General features: G+C 41.6%; 1 protein-coding gene across 2 annotated transcripts in view; it reads right to left on the bottom strand.

Annotated features, from left to right (window-relative positions):
* SUFU (SUFU negative regulator of hedgehog signaling) overlaps positions 1-14,815 on the bottom strand; it is a 90,216-nt gene that overhangs the window by 66,378 nt on the left and 9,023 nt on the right. The gene's annotated exons all lie outside the window — the stretch shown is intronic.

Raw genomic sequence — 14,815 nt, 5'->3', positions numbered from 1 at the left:
CCATGTGCAGATCTACCTGACTGGCTGATACAGAACGGTGATATCCTCACAGATGTAAAGTTGTACTTTGGACAACCAGCATCCCTATAGTGCTTTATTAGTTTCCCGTATCAGTTAGTAAAGGAAAAAAGTATTTCTTAAAGGGAGAAACAAAAATGCTTCAAAGTGGATCATTCTCAAGAACTGATTCCAGGAAAAGCACAAACCAGAAACCAAAACACATTATGAATGGGTCAGTTTTAAGAAAGATCAAAGTTAACAAAAAGCCTTCGAGCTGATCTTTCTCAGTTAAATTGTTTGGAAAGTAAGATGGGTCCCTATTGAATTTCCTCCTTTCAAGGCATGTTCTGAAACAACACAGCTTTACTTCTAATATGCAATGAGCTAGAGTTCAGTGGGCTTTTTTTTTTTTTTTTTAACCTCTTGGATCTTTGCCTCCCAGAAATAACTGTTTAAAGAAGACCACACATGCTTTACATTGATCCATATGAAAGTTACTGATGGAAGTGTTTAGGTGAGTATCCATCAAAACTAAAGCAACATTTGTATTTAAGAGAATACTGCTCAGCAACTCAGCAATACAGCAACACAGCAGCAGTCACAAAGCAGTAAAGCTGACAAGCAATGTTACTTAAATGGATTTGTTCATGTGGTAGTTTGACTCTTAAAACAGACATCTGCTAATTAAAACAAACAAAAAAAGTAAGGAAACAAGCATTAAGCTACTTCCCTTTTAAGATTTTTTAAAAAAATCTCCCAAAGATTTAAGATGTATCTTCCAGAGAACACTCAGAAAATACAGCAGCATACAATGCTTATATTCTCAAATTAACAGTTAAATCTTAGAAGAATTTTATTTGCATGTAAGAGATTTGTATTTAAAGATTAGACTTAAAATGGTTTTGAACCATTAATGGCCACAAGTTGGTGAAAATACAGGGAAAATTTAAAAACATGCATTTCACCTGCACTGTGCAGCTGTTCTGAGGTAACAGTCTATAAAGTGAAAGTCTTTGATCTGTTTAATTTTAGCTTGGTAATATGGTTTGGAGGAAATCGTGACACATGTGGCTTTGAATACTGGTGATTACTTTGGAAATACTTCATGCTTAATTTAGACAGGTCTTTAATATAAAGAAATATTAATATTCAGAATGTAAATAGGATAGTAATTTTGTTAGTATTTTTGCCAAAGATTTTGCTTTTACTCTTAATAGAAGTCTTGTATTTGAAGGTAAATTCAATGTAGTTTCAACAACTGCCATGAAATTTCTCTGATTGAACAATGGACCATAACACAGGATCAGAGCTCCTGGATGAGGTCTGGGGGATGTACCTGAGAATGCAGGCAGACATGAGCTTCAGAAGCTACACAACCTCTCTACATGCTTCTAACCCTTGGTCACAGAGATGTATCCAGTAGCCAAGTTATGCAGCTTGGCTTCTCTTATGGATATCCTTTTTACTACAAGTGCTTACATTGGCCCCAGCTTCAAAATTTGTGATGATAAGGATGCATCAGTCTGCTAATGGAGAGGCAAGTAGCATGGGAAATTATTTTTCCCAGTTAGAAACCGAAGATTTCCAGATACATATGCCAATGGAAGACAAATGGCTTATTATCTCTCACAAGAACAGAGAGACTCCTCTCTATTCCATGTGGAAACATTGGGTTCTCATGGCAGTTTCCTCCTTTTAGAGCATGTCTCCACTGCTTAAGCATTTTCTTATGAGGATGACTAGAAGCTGGACAAAAAACCCCATCACACCTTGCAGATGTTCAAACTTGTGCATCTTCTTGTAAGTTTCAAATTTCCCCCAAACTGCTGGAAAACTTCTAGAAAATCAACCATCTTCATCCAGCCGCAGTCAATGAACAAACTAAAAACCCTAACAATACTTCCAGAAGAGAAAGACCAAACAAGCCACATTTCCACAAAAAAAACCCCAAAACTGGGTGGAAGGGTAACAACAATCCACAGATGGAAGAAATCTTGCTAAAGCACATGGAAGCCATGAGCTCTTCCAGGGACCTCCCCACACTCTCTGCTACCTGTACCTGCACCAACCTGCTCCCTTTCCAGTGGAAAGCATTCCCAGCAGGTCAGCCTGACACAACTCCTGTGCCAGCTGCAGAGGCAACACACTTTGATCACAGCTTTTGATCTACAGAAAAAAGATTCTGCACTATTTGAGGCTGGTTTCCCTGAGAGCTAGGGAGGTGAGGAGTGAGGTGGTAGGTTTGGTGTGGGTTTTTCTGGTCACGGTTAGGTTGGTTGGGTGTTTCTGTTGTTTTGGTGTTGTTTTTGGGTTTGGGGTGAGGGCGTGGTTTGGGAGGTTTATTTTGGGGGGTGTGGTAGTGGTTTAAATTGAAGGTAACCAATTCAAACTACAGCCAATTTAGAACAAGGACTTTGGAGCTTATTCAGCACCTCAGCACTGAAGCGCTTTACAGGTCATTTCTTCAGCCAAACTCCTGCAGCATAGCAGTCCAAAAGCACCTCAGCTTTACATTAAGATGATGATCTGAGATGGAACATGTGCAGGAAGAAAGCCTCAAAAATATTATTTTGTATCCCTGCATGGCCTTGATTACACAAACTGAAAGCTGCAGTACAGCATTAAGTTCCTGTACTAACAGATCTGAATATTTCACATAGTTTGTTTTATGCCTTGGTTGTGATGAATCCTGGAGTTTTGAGCAAAAGTTTCTTGTAAACACTTTTAAAACACTAAGGAAGTGTGTGTATGGGGATGCTGAAAGCCCGTATTTTGCCCCAAAACTAAAGATGCTAAATATAAAGAGTCAGCATGGACTATATTGTGCCCACCACTGCTTTGCTCCCTCCAACACAAGGGTGCATCACCTTTTTAGCCAACCCAACTGCAAAACAACCGGGTAAGTTTTTGGAAAAATAAACACTGATGGAGAAATTCTTGGCTCGCTGCATGCTCACTGGCACGCATCAGATAGTTTTATATTATGACTACAGCAGTAGTAGAAGGCTCTGGCATCTTCCAAGTCAAATCCAACCCCATATTTAATATTAAAACCTTATTTTGTCAAAAGAACAAAAATAAACCTTCCAAAAGCCAAGGTCATACATTACATGCCATTCTTAGGTTAAAACTCCCTTATCTGTACAGCAAATCAGCTCAGCAGAACAAACCACACTGCAGCACTGCACATATGCTGGAGGAGCCTGGCTTGTACATTTAATGAGGTAAGAGTTTCACTGATCATGATATTTAGTTCCAGCAAAAGAATCCAAAGAAATAGAGGCCCCTTTATTTACAGAGCTGTGCAATCAGGCCCCCCCCGAGCCCCCCACCACCCCATGCTCTGCCAGGCCCTCTCCTGAAGCCACACACAGAGAACTGAAAAGCTGCTCCCCTCTGCAGCAGAGTACCCAGGGCGTTTTTCACATCAAATAACCCAGCTTAAGAGGATCAAAAGCCAAAGTAGCCCTTTGCTTTAAAAGCAGCTCTGGAAACCAGAGGCTTTTCAGTTTAAATCAAAGCTATTTACCAAAGCATTTTCATTCTCACTTTTGCAAGGAAGAAGGGAAGGTTTGCTTCACTGCAGTGCAAATGGCAGTATTTCGGCAATTCTGCTTTTGAAAGCTACATAGCTCTGTACAAGGAGCAGAGTGTACTAGGTGTTTGTTTTTTTTGAGAGTTTAAGAGTATGTGCATATAAATATATTAGGTGAACCAATCCCAACCAAAAAGGGAGTTTACACAGGGAAATCACTGTGATTATTTCAGCCTGAGAACAACAAGAAAGCCCTTTCAGGCTGTTAGGGGATAGTTAGGACTGAACTTTCAGAAGTCATAGCTGCACTCCCAACAGCTTCAGAAAGATAAACCAAGTCTCTTCTGGGAAGCAAGGTCACAGCACTCTGGAATGAGTCACTCAGTTGTCAGCTGCTTCAACACTACTTCTGTGAAGCCACTTAAGATGCCTTTACTTCAACTCCTTAATTGCATCTTTCCACATCTTCTACAAAGACAGTTACCTGTTCTGCTGCTGGTGAGCCACTTTGAAAGCTGCAGAAATACAGTATCACTACATTTCTAAACCTGACATCAGAAAGAGCTGCTGTTACTTGCATCAGTACCAATTTTAATTGTACCCACAGTCCTCATCCCACCCACCAAAAAAAAACCCCAGCACAGTAATTGCCAATTCATAGCTTTCAATACTCCAGATCAGCTTCTCAGGATCTTCTTGAAGTTTGAGGAGATGATCAAACCAAGGTGATGGGCAGTATCCACCACTCTGCCTAATGAGACCAAAGCACTTCAGAGTTCAACCCTCAACAGTGTTTTAGGGCTGCAGAGCTAATATCCATCCCAGAAGATTTTTATACTAGGTAGCAAAGAGACTACTGTTAGCAACACAGAGGACTGGTGTCACAAAAAGCATCAAGGTACCCAGTGACTGACTTCACAGGTCCTCCCTAAGAATCACCCAAATTACCTGAGACATGAATCACTTCCCTTTTACTTCCCACTAACAAGCAACACAAAGTGTGGTCTCCTGTTCAAAACCAAAGGAGAAGCCTTCAGCAGCCACTGAGCTAAACACTTCAGTGTCTTTATCTCCTGGGAAGGACATCAGGCAAGAGTTGATGTGCCTTAAACAAGATTATGCACAGTCAGTCTTCTGAATTCAAGCTCCAGGTGCATTGCACAATTTCTACCCACCATCAGCAAATGGCTCTCAGATTCCAGAGCTTAAGGGAAACAGGAAAAAAGAAAAAAAAAAAGAAAAAAAAAAAAAGGACAAAAAAGAAAAAAAAGGACCATACCTAGTGCTTCCAGCATCTTGCCTAACAGGAAGCAGTTGTTTTTAGTGCAGCTGTCAAACAGTATAAAACTCTCATATGAGAGCCCCGATGGCATGCTGGGAGGTTCCTGTGAAGCAATTCTGTAAAAAAATAGGCACAGCAACCCCTTTATATAAAAGGCTTAAAAAGTATCCGGAAGACTTATTTCACCCAAAACCTACCTGCTTGCTCACATATTCCCCTGGATTGTTTCCTGACATTTAAAAAGTATTCCTTCACAGAAAAACATTTGAGAGAAGCAGGGGATGATTATCTGGATGTCAGATGGTTATCTCTTCAGAGCGCTTAGCAGGAAATTCCATGAGCTCCTGCCACCCCAAACTTGCACACACAATCTTACTGGACTCCTTTGTAGCTTGATTTAAGACAAAATTTCATGCATAACAAGGGCAAATATAAAAAAATGAACACATGCTCAAAGACTTTTGTTCATGTAAAATCATGGTTGGAAAGCGAGTGACACCGTGCTCAGAGATGTTAGTCTGTGACAGCCACCTCTTAGAGCTTGCTCTTCCAGTACATCACATCAAATGTGTAAGCCATCAACCGAATGGAAAACTCTTCTAGAAAGTTAAACTGTTTTTAGAGACTTATTCCAACATCTAAATCCAAACAGATGCAGAGACACCCACTCTGCAGTTATTTGGAGGCATTTCTCAGCTTTCTGAAATACTCATATAGGATCCACTTAAAAAATTTAGACTGAGATAGATCTGAGTAAAAATTTGTGAATTGATTTGTGCTGGCCAGTATGAAAACAGAACTGTGTTTCACAGAGCTACCATTCAATGGGGGAAGAGATGTTACAAGGCAGAAGAGGAAGAGGAGAAAAGATAAAGTTTCATTCACACATACACAACATTGATTTGACAGACTTTACTACTCAGTTTCTTCAAAATGCAGCCAGTTACAATCTTGTCCCTGAAACCTGGAGACTCACAGTTTAGATTTTGTTTTTACAAAATTGTCTCTGTGAATAACAAATGTTGATTAAATTGTTTTTTCCTCTAAACCTAGAGTCAAGTCAACCTTATTCATAATTCTGCAGGCACAACTGTTTTATATAGTGTCACTAGATAATGATCAAACTCCGGAATAGGATCTAGAGATGTGATCCAGGGAAGTCAGCCCTCTGAGAAAGCATCAGCTGGAAACTTTTGGAGGACCCTTCCAACCCAAGCGATCCTACAAAACATCATGGTCAAGGACACAGGTATGAACTTCTGATTTGATACTCTGTATCCAGAACTGTGCTTACAGGGCCCACAGCTGATAATTCACAAGGAATTGAGTTGGTTCCTATACTCAGCTCCTGCCCAGCCACCTGGGAAACAGCTCCTGAATTGTGCTAACTCCAGCCTAGTATGTTAAAGTAAACCACCAGGAGTTTTCTGGTCACTTTAATGTGCTGGGTTGCAAGTTAAGGCAATCTTCTTCGGGGCTCTACTGTCCATGCCATGAAAATGGTAACATCTGGAAGAAGGCGAGGATCACGCTTAGCTGCTGGAGGTTAATCCCTTTGAGCTCTAGAGGCTTGAAAGCATTATTGTCTCATTCTGGAGAGTGCCAACATACAATCACACCTGTAGGGATAGTGCTTGCAGATTAAGGGCAAAAGGCTGCAAAGGCCCTATCAGTGCCAAAGGGATGGATCTGCTTCATTACTAACACTGCGTAGGGAAACTTCAGAATATTCTGAAAGTGCTAAAACAGCATCCAGGTGACCTAAGTTTGAATCTCCTGTCTGCTACAAACTTCTCATCCTCCTCAACAAGTTACTTAGGAATTTGATTCTCAGATGTAAATAATGATAGTTCTCTGCTTCAAAGAGTAATGTGACACACTCATTATATAGGAAATGCTTATATACTCATCTATCAAGGTCACAAAAGCTGGGAAATTAACTCCACATTCTGCACAGCATGGACAAATACAGAACACGGGAAATGACTAAAACAACCAAATATGAAACAGGAGGTTGCATGGGAAATGTCACTTTCTACTCCAGCAAAAGATGTTCACACGAGGGCAGTTTACATTTTATTTTCTCTTTTTTTACGGTTCATAAATGTAGCTATACCAGTAGGTGATGGTTTACTCTCCCATTACAGTTATAACTAAACTGACAAGATCAAACCATTCATCTTCATGATTTCCAAAACAACTTATTAAAAATAAATAAATCTACGTGTAATTGAGTAACTAGACTACTGACCATGTTTTTCAGCTCATGGACTCACACATTCCTCCACAGAGCAACTCTGGCTTCCCACTTCATGGCCAGCAGAATCAGTCCCAGCCCAGGTGAGGTGTTGAGAGCAGTTTCTGAACCACCACAACCAGCACCACAAGTGAAGCTGTGCTGCTTGGCAAAGAAAGTGCAAACAGTTTCACTGCAAAAGCCTGGGAAGTTGCAGAGGACTTGCATCATCTTAATGCCCACTGAAAGGATCTGGAAGGAAAAGCTAGGAGTACAATAAGGATTTACTATTGCATTCACAGAACAAGAGTGAAGGCACTAATGAAAAAGAAAACTTATCAAGACCTGTAACATTTTACTTAAGCTGCCTATTTATGCTATACTTCAGAACTACTCATCCTTTGTTTCTACAAGGCCCAGAAGAACAGCGCTCTCATTTGGCCTGAGCTGGAGGTGATTCTGCCAACAAAGCACATAGTCTCTGCATGACAGAGAAGACAAACTTTCATCTGCACATGGATCCCAATTCATATTGGAACTGAATACTTAGCTCTGATGGATGGGAACAATAATAATAACAACAATAATAATAACAATAATAATAACAATAATAATAACAATAATAATAACAACAATAACAATAACAACAATAATAATATAATAATAATAGTAGTAGTAGTAATACATCTCCACAACTTCACCTAAGGCTCAGCTGCTACCTCACCAGGCAAGAGAACATTAGCAAAGGGCTAATTTGAGCCAGCGTGGCTGGGAAGGGCAGTGCTGCTGTGCTTCATGAGCAGTTGGGAAAAGGGCATCAACTTTCCATGCAGTGTCTGCTGGCTCCTTCCTAGCTCCTACTGTGGAAAGTTCTGCAGCTGCTGGGAAGAACCTATTCGCATAACAAAAGTGCCTTTCAAAAGCCATAGGGAGGATGGAAAGAATATGAAAAAAAACCCAAGCCACTGAGAGCTACAGTGACTATTTTTCAGCATTGCCTAAAGGTCTCAGGCGAGGATCAGGACTCCAATATGTTACATAGAATATAAACACTGGTGTCTCCCATTACTTTCCTGCTGGCTAAAGAACGTACTTTAAGAAAAACCATGCAAGAAGCAACTTTAATATATCCTTGAGCACATTTTTGGGACTCTCATACATTTATGTTCTCAGCTGTGCAATAAATGAACTCAGGGCATAAAAGGTATTCAGGAGCTTTTAGGAGCCTGAACTCTAACAGCTTGCAAGCAGGCTGTAGGCACCTGTGTATTGCTGGTTGGCAAAACACTCAATGTGAACCAGCAAGGTGCACCTGCAACCCAGAAATTCAACTGTGTCCTGGGCTGCACCACCAGAGGTGTGGCCAGCAGGTTGAGGGAAGTCGTTCAGCTCTTGTACACTACTCTTGTGAAATCCCACCTAGACTGCTGCATCCAGCTCTGGGACTCCCATCCTAAAAGTAACATGGATCTGCTGCAGCAGGTCCTGAAGATGGCCATGAAGATTCTCAGAGGACTGGGGACAGGCCAAGAGACTTGGGCCTGTTCAGCCTGAAGAAGAAAAGGCTCCAGGGAGACCTTAGAACACCTTCCAGTACCCAAAGGGCTGGAGAGCTGGAGAAAGACTTTTGACAATGGCAGGTAGTAACAGGAAAAGGGAGAACGCCTTTAAACTGACAAACAATAGGTTTAGATTAGATATTGGGACGAAATTCTTTACTGTGAGGGTGCTGAAGCACTGGCACAGGCTTGGCCAGCAGTGCTGTGGATGCCCCATTCCTGGAAGTGTTCCAGGCCAGGCTGGATTGGGCTTTGAGCAAGTTGGTCTAGCGGGGATTGGAACTAGAAGATCTTTATGGTCCCTTCCAATGTAAACCCATCTATGTCTCAACGATCCTGATGGATCTGGAATTCAATCCCTGATCTTTCACTTCATCAGCTATAGAAATCCAGACAATTCTGCCTTCTCTAGTGAGCTGTTACATAGTCTCATTTCATTGCAAAGGGTGCACTTAAAAATATACTGATGAGCACTGTGAGAGATCTTAATCAATTAAACAGTCAGCGAAAGGTCCTTGGAGCTTGAGCTGTAATTCCAGAGAAAAGAAAGCACTGGATTGCTGGTGAAAGACTCCCAAAAGGGAAACATGAGACATATGCAATGTAAAGTCTACTACAGGTATTTTTTAAATCTGCCTTTGAGTGTTAAGCTTTTCCTGCAAAATTATCTTTCCTTTGAAGCACTTGAAACTTCTAGGGCTTGTGAGCGTTAGGCAAACTCCATTCACTGTAAGACAATGTCCAAAAGGATAAAATAAATCTTTGCCTCTTAAAAATCAAACGAAGGAGGAAAGAAAGTGTCATTCCCTCACCATCCTTTCAGTGGCTTCAGGCTTACCCCTAAAAACTTTAATAGTGCCGAAATAGCTTTGCCTCTCAGCCAAACCACTTCAGTTATGTGAACTACAAAATGGTTCAGCTTGTCATTCAAACAGGAAAGCTGGGAGATATGTCAACTTACAGCATATTTCAGTACTGCTTACATTTTAGTGCAGTAAGCAGGAACACTCTCCTTGTGTTCCTGATCACTGTTGAAGGAATAACCTGTCCAGTAAAGAACACAGAGGTCAGCATACAGCTCATCACAACTGCTCTGTTAGAGAAAATCCCCCATCTATCTCTGAACACTAAATTCTTTGCTTTTCTACTTAATGTTACTCTTCTGGGTAAAAAAGGAATTCAAGGCTCAGAGAGATATTATATTTGCATAATAAGGTTATACATATGGATTCAACTTAGCTAGGAAATGTCAACTTAAGGCTTGCCTTCATGAGGAAATTTACTGTAACCAGTCTACCAGTATAATTATATTGCTGTAGTTCTACTGGTAAAACTCCCCTGTTGAGCCTTATTCATAACAACAGCTGCCCTTATGGTTTATTTTTGTCGCCTGTGCCAAAAAAGGCCCCTGCTCCAGAAAGGCCACAACAATTTACAGGGGAGGAGGGGAAGGATCTGTGCCAGTGCAACTGAAACAGTAGAAACAATAACATATAGAAATGGCAGTGTTTCTTTATATTAATTAATTGCTACCAAAAAAAAAGTGAAATACTGTAAGAAAACTATACGGTATATCAGATGTCATTGCAGGTAAGGTTTGTTCCAGTTTCGTGCTACATTTCATAGCTTTGGTAAAGATCCCCAAGCCAAACACTGGTCTGCATCAGCCCCTCTGTGTGTATCCTTTTGTTCTCACCTCCTCACCAAATGCTGCAGTGCATTTTTCCCAGGAGTACTCCTTTCCCCTCATTCCCACATAGAAGCAATGCCTTGCTGCCCAGCAACTGCCCAGGGCCCCTTGGACTGACCCTCCAAAACAAATGGGCATTTAAGACCAGTCCCTCTGGTTTACAGTTTGCATCTCAGAGACCAGGGATAGCTGGAAAGCAAAGAGCACTCTTTGCAAAAAGGATTTTAAAACAATTGCCCTTCACTTCGGCAGTGCAAGAATGCTGAGCTAGACAAAACAATGAGCCATCTGTGCACTCTTCCCTCCTTCCCTTGTCTGTATCCTCTGAGCTTAAAACAGAGTTCCCCAAGAATGGCCGAGTCCCCCTTCACCTCTGCCCACCCTGTTTACATCCTGAAAAAAAAACCAGTTTTCTGGCCTATTTTTTCCTTTTTGTTCTTAAGAGCCCTTGCAAAATCTTCCTTTAAACCTCAGCCCTTTGTCAGGTGGTATCCCATCTACCCAGCTTTGTCAAGTGATCAAAAAATGCCTCCCACCAGTGATCCGTTCCTTGTTTACCATCCCTAGAGGCAGAGTGGCACTCAGGAGCCCTACTCACCCCTTTGTCCAAGGAAGGCAATACCATCTGAATGGGAGACCACCAAGATTTGCAGCCCTCTTTTGTTAGCCTGGTGTCACTGCCTATTGGGCCTTGATTCAAAACTGAGATGACAGTAGAGAGGCAGCTGAGTTAGGTCATCACCACGGAGTTTCCAGCTTAGAAGAGAGAAACACCAACAGCTCTAATTTCATATAAAATAGGTAACTTTATTATCAGTGGTAATTTGTTGCTACCAATTGTAGCCACTGCCTCATTAAGAAACATGCACTATTCTAGTATAGTCAAGAAGGCATGTTCGCAACACTAAAAAAGCATTGAGGAAAAAACAAAGGAGATTAGGTATGAATAACAGCATTCGGATCTATTTCTTCAAACATTTATTTTGTTAGTATCTCTATTCCAGGCAGAAAATGGATTAAAAAATGCCAATGATCTCACAGCTGGAATGGCTGCACTGATACTTTTACCTTCATGTCTCTCTGGAAAAAAAAAAAATCATTTATTTCTTGATTTTTAAAACATCTATAAACAGACCTTTATCACATAAAGTGATCTTTCACTAGTAGACACAGTTTTGATCCCCAGTTGCTTCTGTTCCTGGCAGGCTGAACTCACTGGGAGAGCAGAGCCTGCAAACTCTCCATTCAGCACTAACCCAGCTTGGAGATCAGAGTAAGGAAGCCATGTCTTGGATCAACTCTCCTCCAATGTACCAAGATAATAAATGTGAAAGTTCTGTTGGCAAAAGACACCCCACAAAATCACCCAGTTTGAGCACTATGCCCCTTCCCCTGCACGGCAGCAAGAGGTTCATCCTAGCAGGATACAGCACCGGAGTGCAGACACACTACTAAACAGGAAGTGGTGTTTGCCTTCAATGCTCAGCACTAAACCTTCTTCCAATCTTTTTCCCTTTTTTTTATTGAAAACAGTCCTTCTTGTAAATTCAACTACCATGCTGTAAATGTTAAATTAATTTCCTTCAATGCTTCAAAAAACCATTCCAAATCTAGCACAGTTCAAGAGTAGTCTCGTCCCACAACTCCTGCATGTAAACACAGAAACGCAGCACAAAGCGGGCTGCTCTCCGTAGGTGGCCTACATCTTTCATTTCATTAAGAGTACTACCTCCAGCAAATGACATTTGGAAGCCAAGGGCTCTCTGCCTTGGAGGAGGGAAAATCAGATTTCCCTGTGGTGACCATAGGTTCAGGGGAGGTCTGACTCCAGCAGTGAAACACAAGCCTTAGAGGGTTCTGGTGCAGGGCAGTGACTGGAGGACACTCTCAGTGGGACACATAAATAGGCATGATGCTTGGTTTAACAGGGCTTTATTTGTCTTGGAAACAGAGAATTGAACCCTACATGACCACACTTATGCATATGCTTCTTTAAGATGTCTGAACTCACTGGTCAAATTCAATCCTGTCCACAAAATGTCACATTTCTGCAAAGTATGTTTTGCAAGAGAAGGATCTACAGGTGTTCCCATTAAGCAAGTTTCAGTAGAAGCACATCTGTATTTCTAGACACCAGAGAATCCATACAGGTGAGATTTGTTAAAAGTACCTCATGTTAAGAGCAGCTCATTTTAACTCATATCTTTATAGGTAAGAAAATAATCTAATTACAAGACAAATCCATTAAAAGGCAGATTTCATTTCTTATAAATAAAAAATAGACATATTTTTATTTTAGCTGTTGTGCAGCTAAAATACTCTTATATACTCTGACAGATTCCCAAATAAACTATCAATGAAAGGAAACACTTTTTTTTTTTTTTGTCACAGAGCTCCCTAATTCTATGGTCTCTCTCTTTGCACTCTGCCATGAGCCTTCCTCTCTCCCCTCTGCCTCAGACAGAAGAGCAAAGGAAAGAATAAGCATTATATTTGGGGTTGGTCTTCACAAGGCAAACAAGTCCTGGGAAGAAAAGGGAAGTCCAGAGTATGGTGCCCAGCTTGGACCCTCTCTCCTTCAAGCCCTACCTCTTGTACCTCTTTCCTAAACTGATGCTCACTGATATCCTCTCTCACGTAATTCCTTTTAGCTGAAGTAGATGCTCCACCTACAGCAATCTTTCATCTCTTAAGGTAGACATACTGAACCTTACAAATCTTATCTGAAATATGGATCCAACACCTCTCCCTAATTTACTATCTTCCAAAAGGCCCTCTGTTTTATCATGAAAACAAAGAGGGGCAGAGTCAGTCTCCACCACTTTAAAAGCATTCACAGTTACCTTGGAGTTTGGTGTAATGTTTCAGCAGTGCTTTAGACATGTGGTTTATAAAGCACTTAGGGACCCATTAAATATCAAAATTTAAGGCTAAAGGCTGGCAAGCTGAGGGCAGTGAGCTTTCAAATTTATGAAAGGCTACAGAACTAAGAGGCCACTAAACTGACAGCTGTCAGCACCACTCTGTCCTACATTCATGCAGGTTCAAAGCAGAAGCCAGCATGCACTCAAAAGAAAGAGAGCACTCGTTCCAACTTCCAGGCTATTTTCTAAATACTCTTTTCAAACTCCTTTTATACTCAGAAAAAGCCTTCCAGAAAACATCCACCCCTCTGCAAGCCCTGCATTGGTTACCTGATCCAGTTTTGCGCTCCTTTTTCTTCCTCCCAGCTCTAACAAGCATCCTTGCCCTTTTACAAGTTAAGGTCATTCAGAGGATCTATACAAGCAAGCAGAACACAAGCTGGACTGAAGATCTTTAAAGGCTCATGCTTACCCTCACCTTTAATAGGGAGGCACCACCCACAGAGACAACACGTTATCCCGGCATGCACTGCTCCCTCCTGATCCAAATGGAAAGCAGCACAAATCAAAAGGACCACAGCAAGTTGGAACCTGTTGTCTCAGCGGGTGGTACCCTGCATCTGTAATAGAGATGAAGGGAGCTGTAATCTCTCCGGTTTTATGCAAATGGGATGCTGCACTTCAGCTCCTGGCTAGGGGCCAGGAAAAAAACAAAACCAAAAACCAAAACCCCAAACCCCACCACCCTTGTCAGTATGAAGCTGATGTAGTAAACATCAAAACAAAGTTGGCATGTCACTTTGTGGGATGTGGGAAGACCACAAATAAAAATCTTATCTCAACCTATCCATAATTTAAGCCTTACTTTCTATTTCAACTGTGAATTACAACCCTGCAATTTTAATACAAATAAGACTATTCAAGGTGTTTAGGAACTCTATCGCATCATGGTTTACCCTTTCCATCCACTTCTTTAAAGTGTTAAGAGAAAGGATGAGCACTCAAACTACAGAACAGTTTAGTGGAGATTCAGCCTTGGCCTTAGAGCAAACTGAAGACACAAGCCAGTCTGGGAAAAACATGTTTTCTATCTTAGTTCCTGGACAGCCCTGCAAACTTGTGCCAGCACAATCCATGTCTGGCACACACTGTGGCACCACAGTAACACAGAATCAGAGGGGGTAAAGTTGAAAGGGATCATAGTGTGTCATCTGGTCCACCCTTCCTGCTCATGCAGAGTAATCCCAGAGCACATGAAACAGGATTATGTCCAGGTGGATCTTTACTATTTCCACAGCCTCTCTCTGTTCCAGTGCATGGTCACCCACACAACAATTAGGTCTTCCTCATCTGCTGGTGGAACTTCCTATGCATCAGTTTCTGTCCAGACTCCTGAGGGCTGCTGCAAAGGCTGCACTCAGCAGTAGATGAAGCTGGCATTGCTGCTGGTGGAGTCCAAGTCCAGCCACACCTGCTGATGCTGCCCTGTTCTCCACCACGGAAAAAGTCATCATAATGTTTGTAAACTGCAGGAATGATCAGGCATCTGTCCCTTGACCTCGCTGATGGTCTGGCATCAGAGCACGAACCTGCAAATGCCAGCTGAGGCACTGGCTTTGTGCAGACATACAGGGACACGTTCCTTGCTG

Source organism: Parus major, chromosome 6 (genome assembly GCF_001522545.3).
Source record: "Parus major isolate Abel chromosome 6, Parus_major1.1, whole genome shotgun sequence".
Classification (NCBI taxonomy): Eukaryota; Metazoa; Chordata; class Aves; order Passeriformes; family Paridae; genus Parus; species Parus major.
This window is presented reverse-complemented; position numbering and strand designations above follow the sequence as displayed.